The sequence below is a fragment of the Neofelis nebulosa genome, chromosome 1, assembly GCF_028018385.1.
Source record: "Neofelis nebulosa isolate mNeoNeb1 chromosome 1, mNeoNeb1.pri, whole genome shotgun sequence".
Taxonomy (NCBI): Eukaryota; Metazoa; Chordata; class Mammalia; order Carnivora; family Felidae; genus Neofelis; species Neofelis nebulosa.
In genome coordinates this window covers 115035071-115061369 of record NC_080782.1, presented here as the reverse complement: position 1 = coordinate 115061369, position 26299 = coordinate 115035071, and the positions used below count along the sequence as shown (strand labels likewise).

At 39.3% G+C, this 26299-nt stretch overlaps 1 long non-coding RNA gene and 1 pseudogene across 2 annotated transcripts in view; one reads left to right on the top strand and one right to left on the bottom strand.

Moving 5' to 3' along the window:
- LOC131512944 (uncharacterized) overlaps positions 1 to 26299 on the bottom strand; it is a 61211-nt gene that overhangs the window by 32707 nt on the left and 2205 nt on the right. For both annotated transcript variants that reach the window (XR_009262396.1, XR_009262397.1), the window contains exon 2: positions 973 to 1069. This is a non-coding gene — a long non-coding RNA (uncharacterized LOC131512944). The remainder of the gene's footprint in view (positions 1 to 972; positions 1070 to 26299) is intronic.
- Positions 18146 to 19225, top strand: LOC131512940 (homeobox protein NANOG-like; annotated as a pseudogene).

The window sequence follows — 26299 nt, the reverse complement described above, 5'->3', positions numbered from 1 at the left end:
GCGTCTGACTCTTGATTTTGGCTCAGGTCATGATCTTGCAGGTCATGAGTTCAAGCCCCATGTCGGGTTCTGCACTGGCAGTACAGAGCCAGCTTGGGAATCTCTCTTTTTCCCCCTCTCTCTCAAAATAAATGGATAAACTTTAAATAAATCAATAAATAAAAACAGGGTCCCTCTTTACGTATTTTTAACTCCTTTCCTGGACAGTAAAAACTCTGACTCCCATTTACCTCAATATATCTTGTTCAAGTCCTCCACCCATGTAACCAATCTCCAATCTTCCTAATCCCCTTCAGGCTGCCTTCTCTCCCTGGGGCCCAACCCCTGCTGGACTGCCTTTGTTCCAGCTTACCTATGGGCTTTAGTATATATGTTATATATATATATATATATATATATTTTTTTTTTAAAGCTATCTTACATGTATACATAAAAGTCACATATATTATAGCATGGTGTGTGTGTGTGTATGAGATTTCCAATATTCCTCCTGGCCCCATTTATTCACAGCCCCCCCCCCCCACTATCAACATCTAAGGGTTTTTTGGCAAGAAGAGGAACTCTTTAAAAAAAATTTTTTTTAATAGATTTTAAGTGAAAATTCTAACTCTTTTTAACATAATCTACCTTATGTGGCTTTACATGTTATGTACTTTCACATAAATACTACTACTGTTCCCAGGTAGCATAGATGAAACTTAATTGATTCTGTTAATTGATTCTGTTCACACAACTGTTTAAATCATATGGTGTTTAAAAAAAAACAAAAACTGTCCTCTTACATTAACCTGCTGAGAATGGGAATGAAGATTTACTCACCAGCTAGTATTTGTCAGTCACACCCTGGAACACAGTGATTATACTCCATTTCACAAATGCAGAAATGGGGCAATTTCAGTCATTCTGCAATTCAAGCTACACCAGCCAGCGAGCTCACGTGGCCCGCCCCACAGTTTTAGTCTTAGATTGTACCTGTGGTTATGTACTCATTTCCACTTTTATCCTTCATTTTTCTGCCAGTAGTCATTTTTCACAGGACCAAACTCATCAGAAACAAGATGAATCAACCCTGCAAAACAGGTAACGTCACTGAGTAAGTGTGGGTTCAGAGGGCATTTTGTGTCTACATCTGTTTTAAAGCTTCTGTATTATTTGAAAATGTGTGTCTTTTATATAGCCTCTAGATATTACTGCTGAAGGGTACACTTGTGTCATTTTCAGAAAACATTACTTTTGAGAACAGGTTTTTGCCTCAGGAATTAAAATAAATTCTATTGTGGGGCGCCTGGGTGGCTCAGTCGGTTAAGCGTCCAACTTCAGCTCAGGTCATGATCTCAGAGTCTGTGAGTTCGAGCCCCGCGTCGGGCTCTGTGCTGACAGCTCAAAGCCTAGAGCCAGCTTTGGATTCTGTGTCTTTCCTCTCTCTCTGCCCCTCCCCTACTCATGCTCTGTCTCTCAAAAAATGAATAAATGTGGGGCGCCTGGGTGGCGCAGTCGGTTAAGCGTCCGACTTCAGCCAGGTCACGATCTCGCGGTCCGTGAGTTTGAGCCCCGCTTCGGGCTCTGGGCTGATGGCTCAGAGCCTGGAGCCTGTTTCCGATTCTGTGTCTCCCTCTCTCTCTGCCCCTCCCCCGTTCATGCTATGTCTCTCTCTGTCCCCAAAATAAATAAAAATCGTTGAAAAAAAAAATTAAAGAAAAAAAAATGAATAAATGTTAAAAAAAATTTTTTTTCTAATTCTATTGTTCTTTGATTCTATTTAAGTGATGTTAATAATTGTGTAAAAGGATGATACTGCCAGGTTAGAGATAATCTAGAAAAATGTTGGTATATCATGCTTACACAGAAAAGCCAATGAATACATACATGAACTAATACAGTAATACACTTGTTACAAAATAAAATGCATGAAATACTGAAGCCACTGGGGAAAACAGTGACTAACAGAAACTTTCGCAAACTATCTTTATGTGTCATGACAATTTTTAGGTTTGTCCTTTATTTATTTTTTTAACGTTTATTCATTTTTGAGAGACAGAGACAGAGAATGAGTGAGGGAGGGGCAGACAGAGAGGGAGACACAATCCAAAACAGGCTCCAGGCTCTAAGCTGTCAGCACAGAGCCTGACTCGGGGCTTGAACTCATAAACCACAAGATCATGACCAGAGCCGAAATTGGATGCTTAACCGACTAAGCTACCCCTGGGTTTGTCCTTTCTTAATTTTAAGCTGTAAGCAAAAATCTCAGGTTAAAATGACATAAGGGAGGAAAGGATGGGCCTTTTAAAGTAGGTCATTAGGATGGACCTAGAAACCAGAGAGCATGAAACATAACCTAGATCACATCTGGCTCTGCCAATTGCCATTTGACTCTCTGAACCTCCATTTCTGCTTCGATGAAATCAAAGTGACGGGGCGCCTGGGTGGCTCAGTCGGTTAAGCGGCCGACTTCGGCTCAGGTCATGATCTCGCAGTCCGCGAGTTCAAGCCCCGCGTCGGGCTCTGTGCTGACAGCTCAGAGCCTGGAGCCTGTTTCAGATTCTGTGTCTCCCTCTCTCTGACCCTCCCCCATTCATGCTCTGTCTCTCTCTGTCTCAAAAATAAATAAATGTTTAAAAAAAAAAAGAAATCAAAGTGACAATGTTATGTGAAGGAGAAGAACCTATGTAAGTGACCAAGAATTGCCAGGTACACTGGATACACAATATATGTTTGTATGAATGAATGAGTGACCCCAAGGGCATAGACTCAAATACTTCTTTGTGGCTAGAAGAGTCTTTAGCAGGGCTTGTGGCCAACCTCAGAGTTCATACCAAATTCACATCCAAGAAAGGGGTCAGAGCTCACCACACTGAAATGGGGAAAAAAAACAAAACAAAACAAAACAAAAAGTACTGCCAAAGCCTTTAAATTTTCAAAAGAAGCTGGAAATCTGGATTTTATCTGTAATTTCCTGGTTTTTAAATTTTTTTTTTTTTTAATGTTTTTTATTTATTTTTGGGACAGAGAGAGACAGAGCATGAACGGGGGAGGGGCAGAGAGAGAGGGAGACACAGAATCGGAAGCAGGCTCCAGGCTCTGAGCCATCAGCCCAGAGCCCGACGCGGGGCTCGAACTCACGGACCGCGAGATCGTGACCTGGCTGAAGTCGGACGCTTAACCGACTGCGCCACCCAGGCGCCCCTGTAATTTCCTGGTTTTTAAACATTAGAAACTAATTTAAAATTTGGATTAGGAACTGTAGGCTAACCAAAATTCATATGCTAGATTTGACCTGTGGCTAGCCACTTATTAATCTCTGATTTTGGTCCAGGCTTATAAAACAAAAGAAGGTAGAAAACAGGAGTAGAATCGCCATTTTGGAAAAGTGGGTCTAGGACTTTTGTCTTCAAAGAGCTATGAGATGGGGAGAAAGTGGAGATGCTGATTACAGATGCTAGAAAACTAACCTCTGAAGAGAAAATCAATGTCTAATTATATGCGCTGATGTGAAATGTTTACCACTAAAGCTTGATTAGCAGGTAGCAAATTCTGCATATGGAGCATTCAAATATACCATTACTGTGATCTAGATAACTTTGTGAATTTATTTGACAATAGATAGGCATTATCTGTGACTAAAGGACTCCATCCATGACTGAAGCCAGTCTTACCACTTTGTAATTAACCCAGAATCACCATAGCCCAGGCCTCATGGCCCTCCTACTTTGCCAACCATGTAGAGATAAACTTGGGCTAACCTGATGATGTAAGAGGCAAAGGCATCATGTACCAAGTTCCTTTTCCCACAGTACTGAAATTCCTGTCAGAGTTTATTTTTGAGATTACTAAATGCTATTTCCCCTTCAAGTTAATTTGAAGGAGATTTCTCAACGCGTATAAAGATATACTGAGGATGAGGGTGTGACTAGGGTGAAAGGGGGAGAAAGAGAAGAGGGAGAAAAAACATGGTATGAGAGATACTGAAAAATCCTTGGCACCAAGTGGCATGACTGCATTTGTATTTTGTAAAGATCACTCTAGTAGCATCTTAAAGAATCAAACCAGGTAGTAGCAGAGGCAGGTACAAAGTCAGAAGATAACTGCAGTGTCCAGATAAGAAATTAAGAAGGGAGAGTGACATCACGGCAGCATAAAAAGGTCCCTATCAAAATTGAATCATGAGGAGGGGAGCCTGGGTGGCTCAGTTGGTTTAGCGTCCCACTTCAGCTCAGGTCATGATCTCATGGTTTGTGAGTTCAAGCCCCGCATGGGGCTTTGTGCTGACAGCTCAGAGCCTGGAACCTGCTCCAGATTCTGTGTCTCCCTCTCTCTCTGCCCCTAACCCACTCTCATTCTGTCTCTGTCTCTCTCAAAAATAAATAAAAACATTTTAAAAAATTAAAAAAAAAAACTGAATCATGAGGAAAAAGCAAAAGTGAACAGACTGATAAAAGTAAGGGGACTGAATCAGTAATCAACTCCCCAAAAAGAAAAGCCCAGGACTAGATTTTCGCACAGGTGAATTTTATCAAACATTTAAAGAGTTAATATCCTTCTCAAATTTTACCCAAAAAATGAAGACAAAGGAACACTCCCAAACTCATTTCATGAGGCCACCATTACCCTGATAACATAGCCCTAAGGACTCTATAAGAAAACTATAGGCCAAAATCCCTGATAAATAGAGATGGAAAAAATCAAAACATTATCAAACCAATTCAACAGCACATGAAAGGGATCATATACCATGAACAAGAGGAATTAATTCTTGGGATACAAGCACGGTTCAACATCTACAAATCAATAAATGTAATACACCAGATAGATGCAGAAAGCTTTTGACAAAATGACAACATCATTTTATGATACAAATGCTCAATAATTTGGGTACAGAAGGAACATATGTCAACATAATAAAGGCTATATATGACAAGCACACTAACATACTCAACTAAGTTTTCATATCTGTAACTTAAAGTCAATTTATTCAAGGAGATTTCTCAACATTTACATAATATGCTGACAGAATGAGGGTTGTACATAACTTTGTTATGGAGATGAAAAGTAGAAAGCTCTCCCTCCAAGATCAGATCCCTCCCCCCAGAACAATCAGGGGTGCCTTCTCTCACCAATCTTATTCAACAAAGTACTGGAATTTCCTGGCCAGAACAATTAGATAAGAAAAAGAACTGGGGTACCTGGGTGGCTCAGTCGGTTGAGCATCTAACTCTTGATTTCAACTCAAGACATAATCCCAGGGTTGTGGAACAAGCCCCACATCGGGCTTGGTGCTAAGCATGGAACCTGCTTAATATTCTTTCTTTCTCTCTCTCTTTCTCTCTCTCTCTCTCTCACCCTCCCTCCCTCACTTTCCCTCTGCCCCTCTCCCCTGCTCGCATGCTCTCTCTCTAAAATAATTAATTAATAAGAAAAAGAACTAAAAGGCATCTAAATCAGAAAGGAGGAAGTAAAATGTCTTTGTCTGCAGATGATATCATCTTACATATAGAAAATACCAAAGACTCCACCAAAAACTGTTAGAACTAATAAATTAATTCAGTGAAGCTGCAGGATACAAAAATCAATATATAGAAATATGTTGCATTTCTATTCACTGAGAACAAACCAGCAGAAAGAGAAAAATGAGAAAATCATTCCATTTACAACTGCATCAAAAAGAATAAAATACCTGGGAGTAAATTTGACCAAGGAGGTGAAAGACCTGGACTCTGTCAACTGTAAAACACTAATGAAAGAAACGGACGATGACACAAGTAAATGAAAAGATAAACCGTGCTCCTGCTCTGGAAAAATTAATATTGTTAAGATGTCCATACTATCCAAAGCAGTCTGTAGATTCAAGGCAATCCCTATCAAAATACCAACAGCCTATTTCACAGAACAAGAACAAAGAATCCTAACCTTTGTCTGAAACCACAAAAGATTCCAGGTAGCCAAAGCAATCCTGAGAAAGAATAACAAAGCTGGAGGTATCACAATCCCAGATTTTAAACTATACTACAAAGCTGTAATAATCAAAACATTATGGTACTGGCCTAAACATAGAAACATCAATGTAAGAGAATAGAGAGCCCAGAAATACACCAACATGTATATGGTCAATTAATCTATGACAAACGAAGCAAGGATATCCAATGGGGAAAAGACAGTGTCTCCAATAAATGGTGTTGGAAAAACTGGACAGCTACAAGTAAAAAACTAAAACAACCATTTTCTTACACCACTTACCAAAATAAGCTCAAAATGGATTAAAGACCTAAACACAGGAGACAAAACCATGAAAATCTTAAAAGAAAACATAGGAAATAAACTCTTAGCCATCATTCTTATCAGTATTTTTTGGCTCTCTCTCCTTTGGCAAGGGCAACAAGAGCAAAAATAAACTACTGGGACTACATCAAACAAAAAAATCCCTTTTGCACAGAGAAAGAAGCCATCAACAAAACAATAAGGCAGCCTACTGAATAGGAGAAGATAACTGCAAATGATATATCCAATGAGGGGTTAATATCCAAATATATAAAGAACTCATACAACTGAACACTGAAAAGCAAACAATGTGATTAAAAAACTATTCAGAGGACCTGAATAGTTATTTTTCCAAATGACATCTACAGAAAGCCAACATACACATGAAAAGATGCTCAACATCACCAATTATCAGGGAAATGCAAATCAAAACCACAGTGAAGAATCACTTCACACTGATCAGAATGGCTACTATTAAAAAGATAAGAAATAACAAATGTTGGCAAAGACGTGGAGAAAAGAGAACCCTTATGCACTACTGGAGGGAATGCAAAATGGCGCAGCCATTATGAAAAACAGTATGGAGGTTCCTCAAAAAATTAAAATTAGAATTACCATATGATCCAGTGATTCCACTTCTCAGTATTTATCCAGAGAAAACACTAAATCACAAATATATATGCTTCCCTATGTCTACTGCAGCATTATTTTCAAAAGCTAAAATATAGAAACAACCCAAGTGTCCATCAATAGATGAATGGAAATAGAAGATGTGGTGTGTGTGGGGTATGTGTATGTGTATATATACATCCACAATGAAATATTATTCAGCCATAAAAAAATAAAGAATGAAATCTTAACCACTTGTCATAACATGGATAGACGTAGCAGGTCTATTATGCTAAGTGAAAAAAGTCAGAGAATGACAAATACCACATGATTCCACTTATATGTAGAATGTAAAAAACAAAACACATGAACAAATGGACTCATAAATACAGAGAACAAACTTGTGGTTGCCAGAGGGGAGTGGAATGGCAAGAGGGTGAGGGGGGTGATGAGGAAAAAGCTGAAGGAGACTAAGAGGTACAAACTTCCAGTTATAAAGTAAGTAATGGGATCAAAAGTACAGCATAAGGAATATAGTCAATACCAAAATAGGGGTGCACGGATGGCTCAGTCAGTTAAGCGTCCGACTTCAGCTCAGGTCATAATCCCACCATTTGTGGGTCCAAGCTCCACATCAGGCTCTGTGCTGACAGCTCAGAGCCTGGAGCCTGCTTCAGATTCTGTGCCTCCCTCTCTATCTCTCTCTCTGCCCTTCCCCTGCTCATGCTCTGTCTCTCTCTCAAAAATAAATAAACATTTTAAAAAATCAAAAACAAAATAATACCAAAGTAACTGGTTGACCATTTCATAATATATTTAAATATTGAATCATTACTTGGTACACTTCAAACTAATACGAGATTGCATGTCAACTATACTTCAATTTAAAAAAAGTTTTTAAGTTGCAGATACAAAACTAACAACAAAAGAACAGAAATCAGCTGTTTCTCTACACTAACAATGAAATATCTAAAAAATAAATAAAGAATAAAGAGGGGAGCCTGGGTGGCTCAATCAGTTGGGCTTCCGACTCTTGGTTTCAGCTCAGGTCATGACCTCAGGGTTCATGAGTTCAAGCCCCACATCAGGCTCTGGGCTGATAGCACAGAGCCAGCTTGGGATTCTTTGTCTCCCTCTCTCTCTGCCCCTCCCCCACTTGCTCTCTATCTCTATCAAAATAAATTTTAAAAGCTTAAAAATATTACAAAAAACTTTTAAAAAAGAAAACAATCTCATTTACAAGTGCATCAAAACCAATAAAAGATAAAGGAATAACTGTAACCATGGAGGTGTAAGATCTAGACACTGAAAACTATAAAACTATGATGAAAGAAACTTAAACACAAATGAATGAAAAGATAATCCATGTTTATAGACTGGAAGAATTAATACTGTCAAAATGTCCATACTACTCAAAGCCATAGAATCAATGCAATCTCTATCAGAATTCCAGTGATAATTATCACAGAAAAAGAAAAGGCAATTCTAAAATTTGTATGGAACCACTAAAGACACCTAAAAGCCAAAGCAATCCTGACAAAGAAGACAAAGCTAGAGAGTTCCCACTTCCTGATTTCAAACTATACTACAGAGCGATAGTAACCAAAATGGGATGGTACTGGCATGAAAATAGACACATTGACAAATGGAACTAAATGAAGAATCTAGGCATACACCTCGCATATAGAGGCAACTAATATTTGACAAGGGAGTCAAGAATATTCAGTAAGGGGAAAAAAGTCTCTTCAAAATGGTGCTGGGAAAACCTGGATAACTGTATTCAGAATAATGAAACTGACCCTGATCTTACATTACTCATAAAAATTAACTCAAAATGGATTAAAGACTTAAACATATGACTTGAAAATGTAAAAGTCCTAGAAGAAAACACACGGATAAAAATTCTTGGCAACATGGGGTGCCTGGGTGGTGCAGTCGGTTAAGCGTCCGACTTCAGCCAGGTCACGATCTCGCGGTCCTTGAGTTCGAGTCCCGCGTCAGGCTCTGGAATGATGGCTCGGAGCCTGAAGCCTGTTTCCGATTCTGTGTCTCCCTCTCTCTCTGCCCCTCCCCCGTTCATGCTCTGTCTCTCTCTGTCCCAAAAATAAATTAAAAAAACGTTGAAAAAAAAAAATTCTTGGCAACAATCTTCTGGATAGGACACCAAAGTGGAAGCAACAAAAGCAAAAATTTGTAAGTGGAATACGAAACTAAAAACTTCTATACAGAAAAAAAAAAATCAACAAAATGAAAAGTCAACCTACTAAATGGTAGAAAATATTTGCAAATCATGTGTCTCATAAGGGGTTAATACCCCAAATATGCAAAGAACTCACAACTCAGTAGCAAAAACCAATCTAATTAAAAGATGCACAGAGGATCTGAAGAGTTTTCTAAAAGTAACATACAAATGGCTAGACATATGAACAGGTGCTCAACATCACTAATCAGGAAAATGCAAATCAAAATCACAATGAGACATCACCTCAGGGAATGTAAAATGGGGCAGCCACTATGGAAAACAGTATGAAGTTTCCTCAAAAAAATAGAAACAAAACTTCCACATGATCCATCAATTCCACTGCTGGGTATTTATCCAAAGGAAATGAAATTAGTTTCTCAACAAGATATTTGCATCCCTATGTTCACTGCAGCATTATTTTCAGTAGCCAAGACATGAAAAAAACCTAACCATCCATCGAATGGATGAATGGTTAAAGATGTGTGTGTGTCAGTGTGTGTGTGTGTGTATAAATATTATTCAGCTGTAAAAAAGAAAGAAATCCTACCATTTTTAACAACATGGATGGACCTTGAAGATGTTAAGCTAAGTGAAATAATTACATCAGAAAAAGACAAAGACCGTATGATCCACAAATATGTAGAACTTAAAAAAACAAAACAAAAAAAAAAAAAAAACACACCGGGGCGCCTGGGTGGCGCAGTCGGTTAAGCGTCCGACTTCAGCCAGGTCACGATCTCGCGGTCCGTGAGTTCGAGCCCCGCGTCGGGCTCTGGGCCAATGGCTCGGAGCCTGGAGCCTGCTTCCGATTCTGTGTCTCCCTCTCTCTCTCTGCCCCTCCCCCGTTCATGCTCTGTCTCTCTCTGTCCCAAAAATAAATAAAAAATAAAAAAATAATAAAAAAAAACACCTAGATACAGAGAACAGATTGGTGGTTGCCAGTCTGTGGGGCAGGGGGGTTAGTAGGAGGTCAAAATGGGTAAAGGTGGTTAAAGGGTACAAACTTCCAGCTGTAAGTCCTAGGGACGTACAGTAATGAGCACAACATGGTGACTATAGCTAACAATATTGTATATTCGAGAGAGTATCTTACAAATTATCATCACAAGAAAAAAATTATAACCGTGTGGTGATGGATGTTGACTTATTGTGGTGATCATTTTGCAAAATACACATGTATCATTGTTGTACCTGTAAAACTAATACAATACTGTATGTCATTAAAAAAAAAAAAACTTATGTAGGAGTAAAAGCAAAGCGAAGTAGTCTAGATGCTTAAGAGGTTCTTTTCATGGTCTGACCTCTGCTTTACTCCATCACCTTCTAAACTATCACCTTCTCATGACCAAGATACCTTCCCTGCTATTGCTATTTCCCAGCATATGATATGGTCTCTCTTGTCATCACACTCTTCTACCCCTGCCCCTCTCTTCACTTGATTCACTCCAACTTGTCCTTCAAGACTTACTCTTAATTCCTCTAAAGGTACCCCTACCCATGCTGAGTCAGATGATTCTCTTCTGTAATGCTTTGGCATCCCTAACTTAACTTTTTGGTCCTCTCACTACTTGACTATAATCTTTGAATTACCTTTCTTCTGTATTAGACTGTGAGTTTTGCAGCTGTAAGAACAGTATCTTATTTATTTCTGTGCCTTCACTGACTAATACAGAGACTGAAACAGACGCAACTTAGGTTTGTTGAACTAAATGGCAAGGAGAAATTATTGACTAAAAAAATACAGTTGATTTCTAACTTAATTAAAATATTTATAGCTGAATGGGGCACCTGGGTGGCACAGTCGGTTAAGCATCTGATACTTGATCTTGGTTCAGGTCATGATCTCACAGTTAGTGAGTTGGAGCCCCATTATCAGGCTCTGCCCTGATGGTGTGGAGCCTACTTGGGATTCTATCTCCTTCCCTCTGCCCCTCCCCTGCTTATGCATGCGCTCTCTTCTCTCTCTCTCATAATAAGTAAACTTAAATTTTTTTTAATATATTTATAGTTTAACGAGACCAGTTTTCTGACTGTATATTCTTGGTGGGATATATTCAAGAACAAAGGAAAGCAAATACATATTTGGTTTCAGTAGTGATATTGTAATTCTCAAAGCATTTTGCATTTTACAGGATACGAATAAGAAATATTGGGGCGCCTGGGTGACTCAGTTGGTTAAGTGTCCTGCTTCGGCTCAGGTCATGATCTCGCGGTTTCTGAGCTCAAGACCTGCATCGGGCTCTGTGCTGACAGCTCGGGGCCTGGAGCCTGAATCAGATTCTGTGTCTCCCTCTCTCTCTGCCCCTCCCCTGTTCACGCTCTGTCTCTCTCTGTCTCTCAATAATAAATAAACGTTAAAAAAAAATTAAAAAAAAAAAGAAATATATTGATGCCACCAAGGAAGAGGGTTTTCAGTGTGCGAGAAGGAAGATACAAATATGAATGGGAGGAGGTGGAGAAAAATCAAATGTTAGTAAATTTCAACTGGATATAAACTCATGGTTTTTAAAATATAGTTTTTAGTAACACTGAGCACACCCAGCTTCTCAATCTTGGTTTCTAAGGCTGAAAACCTAAATGAAAAACAAAACAAAACAGGGATCCTCATATAAACAGCTACTTTCAGATCTGGCACAATAAAATAAGAAATGAGCCTAGTATATAAGCCTAATGGGACATGTCAAAAGGATGCAGCTCAGGTGCCAGGGTGGCTCAGTCAGTTAAGCATCTGACTCTTGCTTTCGGCTCAGGTCATGATCTCACAGTTCATGATACTGAGCCCAGCTTTGGGTTCTGAGATGACAGCACAGAGCCTGCTTGGGATTCTCTCTCTCCCCCTCTCTCTGCTCCTCCCCCACTCGTGCTCTCTCCCCAAATAAATAAGTAAACTTTTTTTTTTTTTAAAGGATGCAACTTATGGGAATGCAAGCTGGTGCAGCCACTCTGGAAAACAGTAGGGAGGTTACTCAAAAAACTAAAAACAGAACTACCCTACGACCCAGAAATTGCACTACTAGGTATTTATCCAAGGGATACAGGTATGCTGTTTCGAAGGGACACATGCACCCCCGTGTTTACAGCATCACTATCAACAACAGCCAAAGTATGGAAAGGGCCCAAATGTCCATTAACGGATGAATGGATAAAGAAGATGTGGTGTATATATACAATGGAGTATTACTCAGCAATCAAAAAGAATGAAGTCTTGCCATTTGCAACTACATGGATGGAACTGGAGGGTATTATGCTAAGTGAAATTAGTCAGAGAAAGACAAATATCATATGACTTTACTCATATGAGGACTTCAAGAGACAAAACACATGAACACAAGGGAAGGGAAACAAAAATAATATAAAAACAGAGAGAAGGATAGAACATAAGAGACTCTTAAATATGGAGAACAAACAGAGGGTTACTGGAAGCGGTGTGGGAGGGGGGATGGGCTAAAAGGGTAAGGGCACTAAGGAATCTACTCCTGAAATCATTGTTGCACTATATGCTAATTTTGATGTAAATTTAGAAAAATTACATTAAAAAGATAAGTAATAAAATAAAATAAAACAAAACAAAACAAAACAAAATAAATTAATTAAATAAAGGATGCAGCTTAACAGGGCTCCTACAGAATAAATTTGGGGCAATTTGATCAGTAAGTGGGATAACGACATTATCATGCTGAATAAAAAAAAACCCATGAATCCACAGTGATTACAAGAGGGCAGAGAATGAGAAAAGGAAAGCTGTTTTTTACAAACGAATATCAGCTAATAAACGAATAAATATAGACATGGGGATCTAATTAAAACACATCATTTTGGGACACCTGGGTGGTTCAGTTGGTTGAGGGTCCAACTTGAGCTCAGGTCACGATCTCACAATTCATGAGTTCAAGCCCTGCGTCGGGCTCTGTGCTGGCATCTCAGAACCTGGAGCCTGCTTCAGATTCTGTCTCCCTCTTTCTCTGCCCCTCCCCCACTCATGCTCTCTCCCTCTCTCTCAAAAATCAGTAAATATTAAAAAAAAATTAAAAACACATCACTTCATGAACCCCAGTGTAATAACAAGACCAGGCAAAAAATCCTCATGGATGCTGAAACCACTGTGAAATGTTGGGGAAAAGGATACTCTCATGGTCACAGAGCATCACTCTAGAGATTACTCATAAATACAAAGGGAAACCATTATCTTCCAGTGAAGGTCTGTTGTCATTTTTAAAAAAGTGATCACATGTAGTATCAACAATACTAGGACAGCCTGAAATGATGTCCCTCTTGATGTGATGCAGTAAGAAGCACACATTATATATAATATACATCATAAATATCCCTCTCACCAAATGGTGAACATAAAACAGTTATGTAACACAGCAGGTTTGATCTCTTCGTAAAAGTTTTAGGTCATGAAAAACAAAAGCAGGGGTAGACTAAATTAGACCAGATTAAAACAGACTAAAAGCAATACGTAAACTCTGATCCAATTTAAAAAACAAATAACAAAAGAAAAAATAGCTATCAAAGTCATTTTTGAGATGAGAGAAATTTGAGTATGGACTATATAGTCATGATACTGAATTAATGTTCATTTTAAAAGACAGGATATTGGGATTACTTAGAAAAATGTTGTTCTTGTAAAGCCGATATGGAGAATTCGTGTTCAAATGGAAAGGAAAAAAAAAGAGAAAGGGCGGCAATATTGCAAAATATTAACAATTGGTGAAACTACAAAAAAGATAGATGGCTGTTCATTGTACTTTTCCACAGATTAGAAATTTTCAAATATAAGTTGGTAAAATATTTCTAAGTTTGTATATTTTTTGGTTTGGCTTCATTTCATTTTTATATTTTACCTTGATTTCCTTCTTTTGCAGTTCATTCCAGCCTTTCAATGGCAATTCAGCCCACACTAATTGACCAACAGTGTTAAGAATTATTTAAGCAATTATATAATTTCCAGAAGAGGGCAGCAAAGTAAAAATTTTCTTTAATAAAGGATGATCTTGGTGTTAACTTTACCAATTATTTGAACATTTGCCTCTAGGTCACCTCTCTCTCATGAATAAAGCAGTTGTGTCAGTGTGCCTCTGAGAAAATTAAAAAGCTCAAAAGGCAATCACTGAGACTTCTATTTTTTCAATCTAAAATCTAGACTCAGTGTTTATTGTCTGACAGGACATTCCTATTTTCCCATTCTGACAGACAGCTACAACCAAGGAGAAGGTGTATCAAGACACTTGGTAACTTCTTTGCTGATCTCCTGTTCTGAAGACCACCCTAGCTGGCCATTCAAGCTCCCACCCATCCATCCACCATCTATTTACCCACCAATCTAGCTTCCTAAACTACTTCTACATGCTAATGCTCTGAACCTTCAATGACCACCAACCACGTAATGCCTCAAATCTCAATATTTCCAATGATCTTAGTCTGCCTAAAAACTTTACTTCCTACCATTCCTAATGCAATTGTTTGCTGTACTCAGATCATTGTAGTCTTGCTCTGTGAACCCATTGTGTTCAATCCCATCTCTGTACCTTTGCTCATGCCAGTGGTTCTCAAACTTCTTGAACTCATAGTTTGGTCTGAGAAGTGTTGAGAACCAATATTCAAAGCTGCCACAACCAACTATGTACTACACAATTCTATGGGGCATCATTCACACTGCAGTCCTAAAAGAGTTGTGTATTTATTACAATTACTTTCCACTAGATGGCAGTAAAGTGGCTGAAGGAAGAAGTGGCTTTTGCTTAAAAAAAAAAAAAAGTGGCTTTTGCTAATCCACACAAAGACTAGCAGAGATCATTTTTTTCTTCTGCTTTTAATGAAATATGTTAGGTCCTATGGCACAAAATAACTTCAAAATATTCTGTGTCTAATTTTATCAATATGCCATACATTACTGTAATTCATAGAATGGGCATTAACTCCAATGAAATGTCCTTCCTCAAAATTTTGCATCACAGTTTGTAGTTCTAACACTCATTCTAAAACATTTTTGTCTTCAGACTCTATTACACTTTTGAAAATTACCAAGAGTCCCCAAGGGACTCTTTATATGGGATATATCCATTGATATTTCCAGACTCGTTTATATGGGATATATCCATTGATATTTCCTGTATCACATGAAAACTGATGTTTTAAAATATTTACTTATTAATTAAAAATAAAAATTCAAAATCTATTACATCTTAATGTGGATGACATACCTTTATAAAAAACAGTTAATCCATTTCCCCCATAAGTAGTGAGAAGAATGACATTTTTTCTATTTTTGCAAAGGTATTTTCTTTCTGGCTTAATAAAAGAACTGGATTCTTGAGACAGGGGAAGCTAGCAGAGTAGGGGGGAACATAAGCTCACCTTTCCTCATGAACAAATCTAGATAACTATCAAATGATCCTAAATACCCCAGAAATCAACCTGAAGACTGGCAAAACAAAATCCACAACTAAAGGGAGAGGCCATATCGAAGAAGACAGCAAGTACCGAGACAGGTCTGGGAGAGAAATACATTGTGGCCACTGCAGTGAGAAGGGAGCTGTGGCCACAGAGAAAAGCAAGAGACAAACACAGAGGGGAGCCCACAGGGGAAAACAAATCCCCAGAGCAATTGGCTAAGAAAGCAAGAGGGCCCAAATTGCTTGAGTTCTTGCACCCAGCTGTGCTTAAAGCCTACAGTTTTAAAGGTCAGCTTGGCTCTGGGAAAGCTTGGAGGATATCGGGCTACTCTTGAAGAAAAGGCAGGTCAAATACTCTGTAGACTTAGGACATGGAAACAGTTATCTGAAAAGAACCTGGGGCACACATGGTGAGGTTAGTTGTTGCTCATCTCAGAGCATGTCACAGAGAGGGAGTATTCACAGACAGACCCCTTCTGGAAGAAAAGAACTCACAGGCACCATTTCCCACCCTGTCCCTCACCATAAGCACGGGACCACCTGTAGGAACCAGCACAGACACTTGCTACCTAACTTGCTTACACCAAGGCCCACACCCCCACACTCTGGTGGAGGCGTCCTTTCCTGTCACGCTTGCCTCAGTCCCAACATGGCAGGCCCTTCCCAGACCAGCCCAAACCCATGCTCACACCTCATCTCCTGACATGGGAGTTTGGGGGACCCTTGGTTCTGGCAGCAGTGGCACAGTGGTGACAGGTCTCACATCACAAGCAGACCAGAAGACACCTAGGTAAAACTCACCACATCCAGGCCAAGGACCAAACACTGCCCACAACAAAGAGAGCCTCTGCAGACTACTGGCCTGAGAGATAAAGCAGCCAGGACACAACAGCAAAGCAAGCACACGCTGCATACAATGGAGATAGTCTAGAAACCACCAGGCCCAGGGGAATAGGTGATACTATACTTATGCACCTCCTCTTCATAAAACCATTACTCTCAAGAACAAGAGGTATAGCTGACTTTACTAGCATAGAGAAGCAGGCACAAAGACTTAGACAAAATGACAAGACAGAGGAATTTCTTTTTTGGGGGGCAGGGGGAGAGGGCGAAAGTAAGCAAGGGGCAGAGAAAGAGAGGGAATCCCAGGAAAAGCAGAGAGAGAGAGAGACAGAGAGAGAGACAGAGAAAGAGAGAAGTGGGGCTTGCCAGAACCAGGGCTCGTGTTCACCTGAAGCGGGGCTTGTGCTCACCCAATGTGAGACTCGAACTCACAAACGGTGAGATCATGACCTGAGCTGAAATCTGATGTTTAATGATTGAGCCACTCAGGCACCAGAAGAATTTCACCTAAATCAAAGAACAAGACAAGGCCATGGCCAGGGATCTAAGCGAAACAGATATAAGTACACACCTGATGGAGAATTTAAAGCAATGATCATAAGAATACTCACTTGACTTGAGAAAAGAGTGGAGGACACCAGCGAGACCATTAACATACAGATATGGAATAACATAGCACAGATAAAGGGCTCAATAAAAAACAGAAACATGCTTGATGGAATAAACAGCAGGCTGGAAGAAGCAGAGAAACAAATTAGTGACCTAAAAGACACAGTAATTAAAGTAATCAAGCTGAACAAAAGAAAGAGGAAGAATTATGCAAAACAAGAATTCACTTATGGAACTCAGTGACTCCATCAAACAGAGCAGCACTCATATTACAGGAGAAGAAGAGAAAAGAAGAAGAAAGAGAAAAGAGGGCACAGAATTTATTTGAAGAAATAATAGCTGAAAAATTCCCTAACCTGGGGAAGGAAATTGACATCCAGATCCAGGAGACACAGAGAACTCCCAAAAATTACAAAAGCAGATGCACACCAAGACATATTGTAATAAAAATGGCAAAATATAGTGATAAAAATATATTATAAAAACAATGAAAACACTAATTTGAAAGGATATATGCACCCCTGTTTATTGCAGCATTATTTACAATAGCCAAGTTATGGAAGGAGCCCAAGTGTCCATCGATAGAAGAATGGATAAAGAAGTTATATATATGCAATGGAAGATTATCAGCCATTAAAAAAGAATGAAATCTTGCCATTTGCAACAACGTGGATGGAGCTACAGAGTATTATGCTAAGCAAAATAAGTCCGTCAAAGAAAGACAAATCCCATACGATTTCACTCATGTGTAATTTAAAAAACGAAACAGATGAATGTGGGGTGGGGAGAAGAGAGAGAGGCAAAGATTCTGTTTAAGAATCATAAAACAGATTCTTAACTATAGACAACAAACTGGGGGTTGCTGGAGGGGAGGTAGGCGGGGGGGTATGGGTCAAATGGATGATAGGTATTAAGTAGGGCACTTGTGATGAGCACTGGGAAGTGGTGAATCACTAAATTCTATGCCTGAAACTAATATTACACTATAAGGTAACTAGATGGAATTTCAATAAAAAATTGAGTGTTTTGGTAAACTGAGTTGGTTGACGCTTAGCTATTTCAGTGGTGACGCCACTTCATTCTTTCTGATACTCTTACCTCTGGAGATCTTCATATTTCTCTAAGTTCTTCCATCTAAATACATAAGCCTGTATCTCCCTCTTTTTTTTCTCTCTACCCTCTACTCAGCAACATGAGTGTCGATCCAGCTCAGCCCCAATGCCCACTTTGCCCCAAAGCACCCAATTCTAGGGACTCTTCTCCAATGCCTGAGGTTTATGGGCCTGAAGGAAATTATGCATCCTTGCAAATGTCATCTGCTGAGACCCCACACACAGAGACCATCTCTCCTCTTCCTTCCTCCATGGATCTGCTTGTTCAGTACAGGCTCAATACTTCCACCAGTCCCAGAGTAAAAGTACTACCCACTTCTACAGAGAAGATCACAGGGAAGAAGGAAGATACAGCTCAGGGCAACAAACAGAAGATCAGAACCATTTTATCTCAAACCCAGCTGTATGTACTCAATGAGAGATTTCAGACACAGAAATACCTCAGTCTCTAGCAGATGCAAGAACTTTCCAACATTCTGAACCTTAGCTCTAAGCAGTTTAAGACCTGGTTCCAAAACCAGAGAATGAAATGTAAGAGATGGCAGAAAAACAACTGGCCAAAGAATAACAACAGGGTGACTCAGCTCTCCAGAATACCCAGACTTCTATTCCTATCACCAGGGATACCTGATGAACACTTCCGGAAACCTTCCAATATGGAGCAACCATTACTGGAACAGTCAGACCTGGTACCCCCAAGCCTGCAACAGCCAGGCCTAGAACAATCAGCTCCACAACTGTGGAGAGGAATCCCTGCAGCCCAGATCCAGTTCCAGCAAAATTCTGTCAGCGATTTGGAGTCCATCTTAGAAACCGCTGGAGGGGGCAGCTGGGTGGCTCAGTAGGTTAAGCATCCAATTTCGGCTCAGGTCATGATCTCACAGTTCATGGGTTGGAGCCTTGTGTCGGGTTCTGTGCGGACAGCTCGGAGCCTGGAGCCTGCTTCGGATTCTGTGTCTCCCTCTGTCTCTGCTCCTCCCCCACTCACACTCTGTCTCTCCCTCTCAAAAATAAATAAACATTAAGACAGACAGAAAGACAAAAACTAACTGCTGGGGAAAGCTATAGTGTAATACAGCAAACCACTAAGTATTTTAGTACTCAGGAAACAATAGACTTATTCCCAAATTACTCTGAACATACAGCCTGAAGATGTGTGACGATGAATATATCAATCTCAATGTGGGTGGTGGCTGTATTACTTCTCCTAGGATTTGTCTTTTACGGTCTGTATCTCTTCCTTGATATTGTTTTTCATTATGCTTATTCTGTCAATCAAGGGGGTATGGTTGCAGTCTAATCAAAGAGGATTCCGTAGCTTTGGCTGCTATAGACAACATGCTAAAAGATATTTCTGGCTATATATAACTAGATACAATACTAAATTGGACATCTTTAGGCTCCAGAATTCAACCTCAAGAATGGGAAGTAAAAATACAAAGACATGTGATGAAGGATTATTTGTATTTTCTGAGATTGTGAGGCTTGTTAACAACTTCAACTGTTATGGTGATGGGTTAAGTTATAATGTGCATCACTGATTTACTCTGCCCCCTGTGCTGGTTTAATTACAACTCCTAGCTTGTTGGTTATCCAGTACTTGTAGAAAGCTGAGGGCCAGCTTGGCTGGTGGTTTATAGGTTTGAGTACAAATAAATACCCACTTTACCTTTAAAATGCATACATACGGGGCGCCTGGGTGGCGCAGTCGGTTAAGCGTCTGACTTCAGCCAGGTCACGATCTCGCGGTCCGTGAGTTCCAGCCCCGCGTCAGGCTCTGGGCTGATGGCTCAGAGCCTGGAGCCTGTTTCCAATTCTGTGTCTCCCTCTCTCTCTGCCCCTCCCCCGTTCATGCTCTGTCTCTCTCTGTCCCAAAAATAAATAAAAAACGTTGAAAAAAAAAAATTTTTTAAATGCATACATACATACATAGAAACAAAAAGAACAGAAGGTCTCAAATCATTGATGTAAGGTTCTACTAATCAAGCTGGAAAAAGAAGAGTAAAACCAAAGTAAGTAGAATGTATAATAGAGAACAGAAATTAATAAAATGGAAAATAGACAAACAAAAGAGAACATTAAGACAAAAGCTGTTTCTTTGGAGAAAAAACCCGAGTTACAAAGATGAAGAAAAAGGGAAAAAAAATCACCAAAATCAGGAATGAAAGTGGGGTTCTTACTACAGATCATATATAAGACTATATTTATGAACAACTTTATGTCAAAAGTTTGACAGCATAAATAAACAAATTTCACGAAGAACCTTTTATCAAACTTGAAACAAAATGAAACAGAAATTTTCAAGAGTGCTTCATCTTTCAAGGAAACTGAATTCAGGAGGAGGGATCAAGATGGCAAAGTAAGAAGATCCTGAGCTCACTTCCTCCCATGGACATACCAAAATCTACAACGATGTAAAGAACAACTATCTTTGAAAACAAACTGAAGACTACCAGAACATGTCATACACAACTAAGGAAAAAAAGAAAAAGCCACATTAATATGGGTGGGAGGGGGTGAAGACATTATCTAATTAGTACCCACACCTACTGCACAATGATCCCCTGCAGGAGGGTATCAAACATACAGGCCTTCCAAGAGAAACAAGGAGTCCAAGCTCCACATCTGGATCCCCAGTTAAGAGACTGGGAGCTAGAGAGCATTATGCTAAGCACAGGAAAGATGAGTGCCCATAATATCTGGCTTTGAAAACCAGTGGGCTTATGTGTGGGAGACCCAGAAGGCAATAGGAAACTATGTTCCATGCTTTAGGGCAGGTGCATAACCTCAATCATCCCAAGTTCCAGAGCAGAGGCAGCAGTTGGAAAAGCACCTGGGTGCTGAAAAGAGATTCACTGACCAATTTTAGGACATGTGCCAGAGGGGCAGGGATCTGTTAGAACATTCTCCAGAGACGGGTGTGTTACCAGACACCTTTTTCTTCTTCTTTTTTTTTTTTTTCATTTCCCTTCTACCGAGCTGGTCCAGCCTGGCAGGAGCCATTTCTGACACTCTACCTACTGTGCTAACACCAATCACCTGACCCCAGTCATTCTCTGCAGATTGTGCCAGCCCAGCCCAGCCCAGCACCCCTCCAAAGCAGCTCCCACCCTGCCACACCTGGGGGTGGAGGCAGCTGTACTGGAGCCCTGGCCTCCCACTACTCCCATCCCCAGCAAGCAACCTCCACCCCAGGGGAGAAGAGCCAAATACTAGGGCACCTGCAATAGTCACACCTGGAGGTCACAGCCAGCCACAGTGGAAGCCTATTCCACCCACACACATGGCCACAGCTGCCGCAGCAGGACTTCACAGCCAGCTGCACAAGGAGCCAACTCTGACACAAGCATGCCCATAGTGGTTATGGCCTGTACTCTCAGCCAGACAGGCCAAGGACCAGCCCCACTCACCAGGACATCCAGAGTCGACATGGGTAGCCCTCACAAAAAGCTGCACAACTGCCCTGCACACCAGGGAGTTCACACCAAGTGCAACCCAGCTATAAAAGAAGGGTACGTGCAGCCCACACAGGAGAGACCTCTAAGGCACCTGGCTCAAGAATGAGGAGGTGGGAGAGGGGTTGCACAACTGGGCCTGACAGGACACCTTCTGCATAAAGCCAATCTTTCAAAACTGAAAGATATAATTGATTTACCTAATACACAGAAACAAACACAAACAGGCACAAGAAAGAGACAGAGGAATATACTCAAGACAAGAGAACAAGACAAAACCTCAGAAAAAGAACTAAAGAAAAGAGAGAGAAGCAATATACCTGATAAAGGTTCAAATTAATTTTCTTAAGATGTTCACCAAACTCGGGAGAATGGATGAACACACTGAGAACTTCAACAAACAACATATAAAAAGAATCAATCAGAGCCTAAGAAAAACTGAAATGAAAAAACACACTAGAAGAAAATACCAGTGGATGAGATGATGCACAAGAATGGATCAGAAACCTGGATGACAGAATAGTGGAAACTACCCAACTGGAACAGCAAAAGGAAAAAAGAATCAAACACAACGAGGATAGCTTAAGGGACCTCTGGGGCAACATTCTCAGCAACAACATGTGGGAAGCAGAGAAACATTTGCATAATGGGTACCAGAAGAAGAGAGACATAACGGGGTCGAAGACCTATCTGAAGAAATATTGACAGAATTTTCCCTGACGTGGTGAAGGAAACAGACATCCCATTCCAGGAAGCACAGAGTCCCAAACAAGATGAACCTGAAGAGACCCACACCAAGACACATAATAATCAGTGTCAACAGTTAAAGGCAAAATCTTTAAAGTAGCAACAGAAAAGCAACTAGTTATGTATAAGGGGACCCTCAAAAAACTATCAGCTGATTTTTCAGATTTCACAGGCCAAAAGGAAGCGGTACAATATATTCAAAGTGTTGAAAGGAAAACATTTAAAACAAGAATATTCTACCTGACAAAGTTGTCACTCAGAATTGAACAATAGATCAGAGCTGCTCAGATAAGCAAAAGCTAATGGAGTTCATTAACATCAAACCAGCCTTACAAGAAACCTTTAGGAAACTTCTTTACATGAAAAAAGAAAAGGCCATAACTAGAAATAAGAAAATTGTGAAAAAAAATAAAATGTAACTGGTAAAGGTAAACATATAGTAAAGATAAATGATCAACCAGAGTGAGTTATGAAGACTGAAAGACAAAAGTAGTAAAATCATCTAGACCCACAATAATTAAAGGATACACAACATATTAATATGTAAAATATAATATCAACAACATAAAATGTGGTAAGGGTGGTTAAACTATGGTGCTTTTAACTTGAACTTAAATGACCATCAACTTAAAACAGAATGAACCTCATGTTATATATAAACCACAAAACTAAATCCTATAAATAACAGATACACAAAAAAGGAATACAAACATAACACAAAGGAAAGTCACCAAATCACAAAGAAAGAGAGCAAGAGAAGGAACAGAGAAGAACAGCAAAAACAAACAGAAAACAACTGACAAAACAGCAGTAAGTACCTATCTATCAATAACTACATTAAATTAAATGAACCAAATGCTCCAAAGAAAAGGCATAAGGTGTGTAAATGGGTTAAAAAAAAAAAAAAAGAAAAAAAAGAAACATAAAAAACAAGACCCATCTATAAGCTGCCTACATGAGACTCACTTCAGATATAAAGACATACACAGACTGAAAGTGAAGAGATGGAAAAAGATAGCCCATGCAAATAGAAGTAAAAAGAAAGCTGGATACTTATATCAGACAAAAACACAGTAACACAGACTGTAACTGAAGACAAAGAATGGCATTACAGAAGATAAAAGGATCAACCAAACCAAAGAACATAACACCTAAAAACATCTATGCACCCAACACAGGGGCACCTAACATATAAAGCAATATTAACAGACATAAAGGTGAGAATTGACAGTAAATGAAATAATAGCAGTGACATTGGTGGATAGATCATCCAGACAGAAAATCAACAAGGAAACAGTGGTTTTAAACGACATGTTACACCAGGTGGACTTAATAGATATACAGAGCATTCCATCCCCAAACAGCAGACTACACATTCTTTTCAAGTGTACAGGGAATACTCTCCCAATAGATCACATGTTAGGCCACAAAACAAGTCTCAATAAATTTAAGAAGAATTAAATAATATCAAGCATCTTTTCTGACCACACAGTATGAAACTAGAAATCACTTGCAAGAAAAAAAAATGGGAAAAAAAAACAAACAAAAAAACACATGAAGGCCAAACAACATTCTACTTAACAACCAATGGGCTAATAAAAAAGTCAAAGGGGAAATTTAAAAAATACCTTAAGACAGGGCGCCTGAGTGGCTCAGTCAGTTAAGCATCCGACTTCAGTCGGTTATGATCTCACGGTTCATGAGTTCGAGCCCCGCATTGGGCTCTGTGCTGACAGCTCAGAGCCTGGAGCCTGCTTTGGATTCTGTGTGTCCCTCTCTCTCTACTCTCCCCCACTCATTCTCTGTCTCTCTCTCTGTCTCCTTCAAAAATAAATTAAAAACATTAAAAAAAATTTTTTTTAAATACCTTAAGACAAATGAAAATGGAAACACAATGGTCCACAACCTGCAGGATGCAGACAACACAGTTCTAAGAGGAAAGCTTATAGCAATACAGGCCAATCTCAAGAAACAAGAAAAATCCCAAATAAGCTTACACCTAAAAGAACTAGAAAAAGAACAAACTAATACTAATGTTGTAGAAGAAAGGAAATAAAGATCACAGAGGATATTAATGAAATACAGAGCTGGTTGTTTGAAAACATAAACAAAATCAACAAATCATTACGCAGACTTAAAAGAAAAAAACAAAGAGGGCCCAAATAAATAAAATCAGAAATGAGAGAGAAGTTACAATGAACACCACAGAAATATAAAGGATTATAAGAAAAATCCTGCAATTATAGGCTAACAAATAGGAAAAACCAGAAGACATAGGTAAATTACAAACATACAATCTTCCAAGATTGAATCAAGAATAGAAAATCTGATCAAACCTATAACTAGTAATGAAGTTGAATCAGTAATCAAAAAACTCTCAATACACAAGAATCCAAGACCATGACATATCAGATAAAGGGTTAGTATCCAAAATCTATAAAGAACTTATCAAACTCAACACCCCCCAAAAAAATAATCCAGTGAAGAAATGAGCAAAAGACATAAATAGACACTTCTCCAAAGAAGACATCCAGATGACAACCAACACATGAAAAAATGTTCCACATCACTCATCATCAGGGAAATACAAATCAAAACCACACTGAGATACCACCTCACACCTGTCAGAATGGCTAACATTAACAACTCAGGCAACAACAGACACTGGCCAGGATGCGGAGAAAGAGGATCTCTTTCGCACTGCTGGTGGGAATGCAAACTGGTGCAGCCAAGTATGGAGGTTCCTCAAAAAATTAAAACCAGAACTACCCAATGACCCAGAAATTGCACTACTAGGTATGTATCCAAGGGATACAGGTGTGCTGTTTCAAAGGGGCACATGCACCCCAATGTTTATAGCAGAGCTATCAACAACATCAAAGCATGGAAAGAGCCCAAATGTCCATCGATGGATGAATGGATAAAGAAGATGTTGTGTGTGTGTGTGTGTGTGTGTGTGTGTATATATATATATATATATACACACACACACACACAATGGAGTATTACTCAGCAATCAAGAAGACTGAAATCTTGCCATTTGCAATTACATGGATGGAACTAGAGGGTATTATGCTAAGCGAAATTAGTCAGAGAAAGACAAATATATCATATGACTTCACTCATGAGGAACTTAAGGTACAAAAAAGATGAACATAAGGGAAAGGAAGCAAAAATAATATAAAAACAGGGAGGGGGACAAAACGTAAGAGACTCTTAAATATGGAGAACAAACAGAGGATTTGCTGGAGGGGTTGTGGGTGGGGGGATGGGCTAAATGGGTAAGGGGCATTAAGGAATCTACTCCTGAAATCACTGTTGCACTATATGCTAACTTGGATGTACATTAAATAAATAAATAAATAAATAAATAAATAAATAAATAATTTTTAAGAAGGCATCACATTCCCTGATCTCAAACTATGCTATAAAGCTATAATAATCAAAACAGTGTGATCTGGCACAAAACCAGACATATAGATCAACAGAATAGACTAGAGTCCAGGAAAAACCTTACACTTATGCAGTCAATTAGTTTTCAACAAAGAAAATAAGAATATACAATGAGGAAGAGACAGTCTCTTCAATCATTTGGTCCTGAGAAAACTGGAGAGCTACTTGCAAAACAACGAAACTAGACCACTTTCTTACACCACATACAAAATTAAATTAAAATGGGTTAAAGACTTAAATGTGAAACCATAAAACTCTTAGAAGAAAACATAGGCAGTAAGCTCCTGGACATCAGTGTTAGCAGTATTTTTTTGGATCTGCATCCTCAGGCAAGGACACCAAGGGCAAAAATAAATGGGACTACATCAAACTAAAAAACTTTTGCACAGTGAAGGAAAACATGAACAAAATGAGAGGCAACCTACTAAATGGAAGAAGACATTTGCAACTAATAAAACAATAAAGGGTTAATATCCAAAATATATAAAGAACAGATACAACTCAATAAAAAAAAATCCAATTAAAAAGTGGGTAGAGAACCTGAATAGACATTTCTCCAAAGACATACAGATGGCCAAG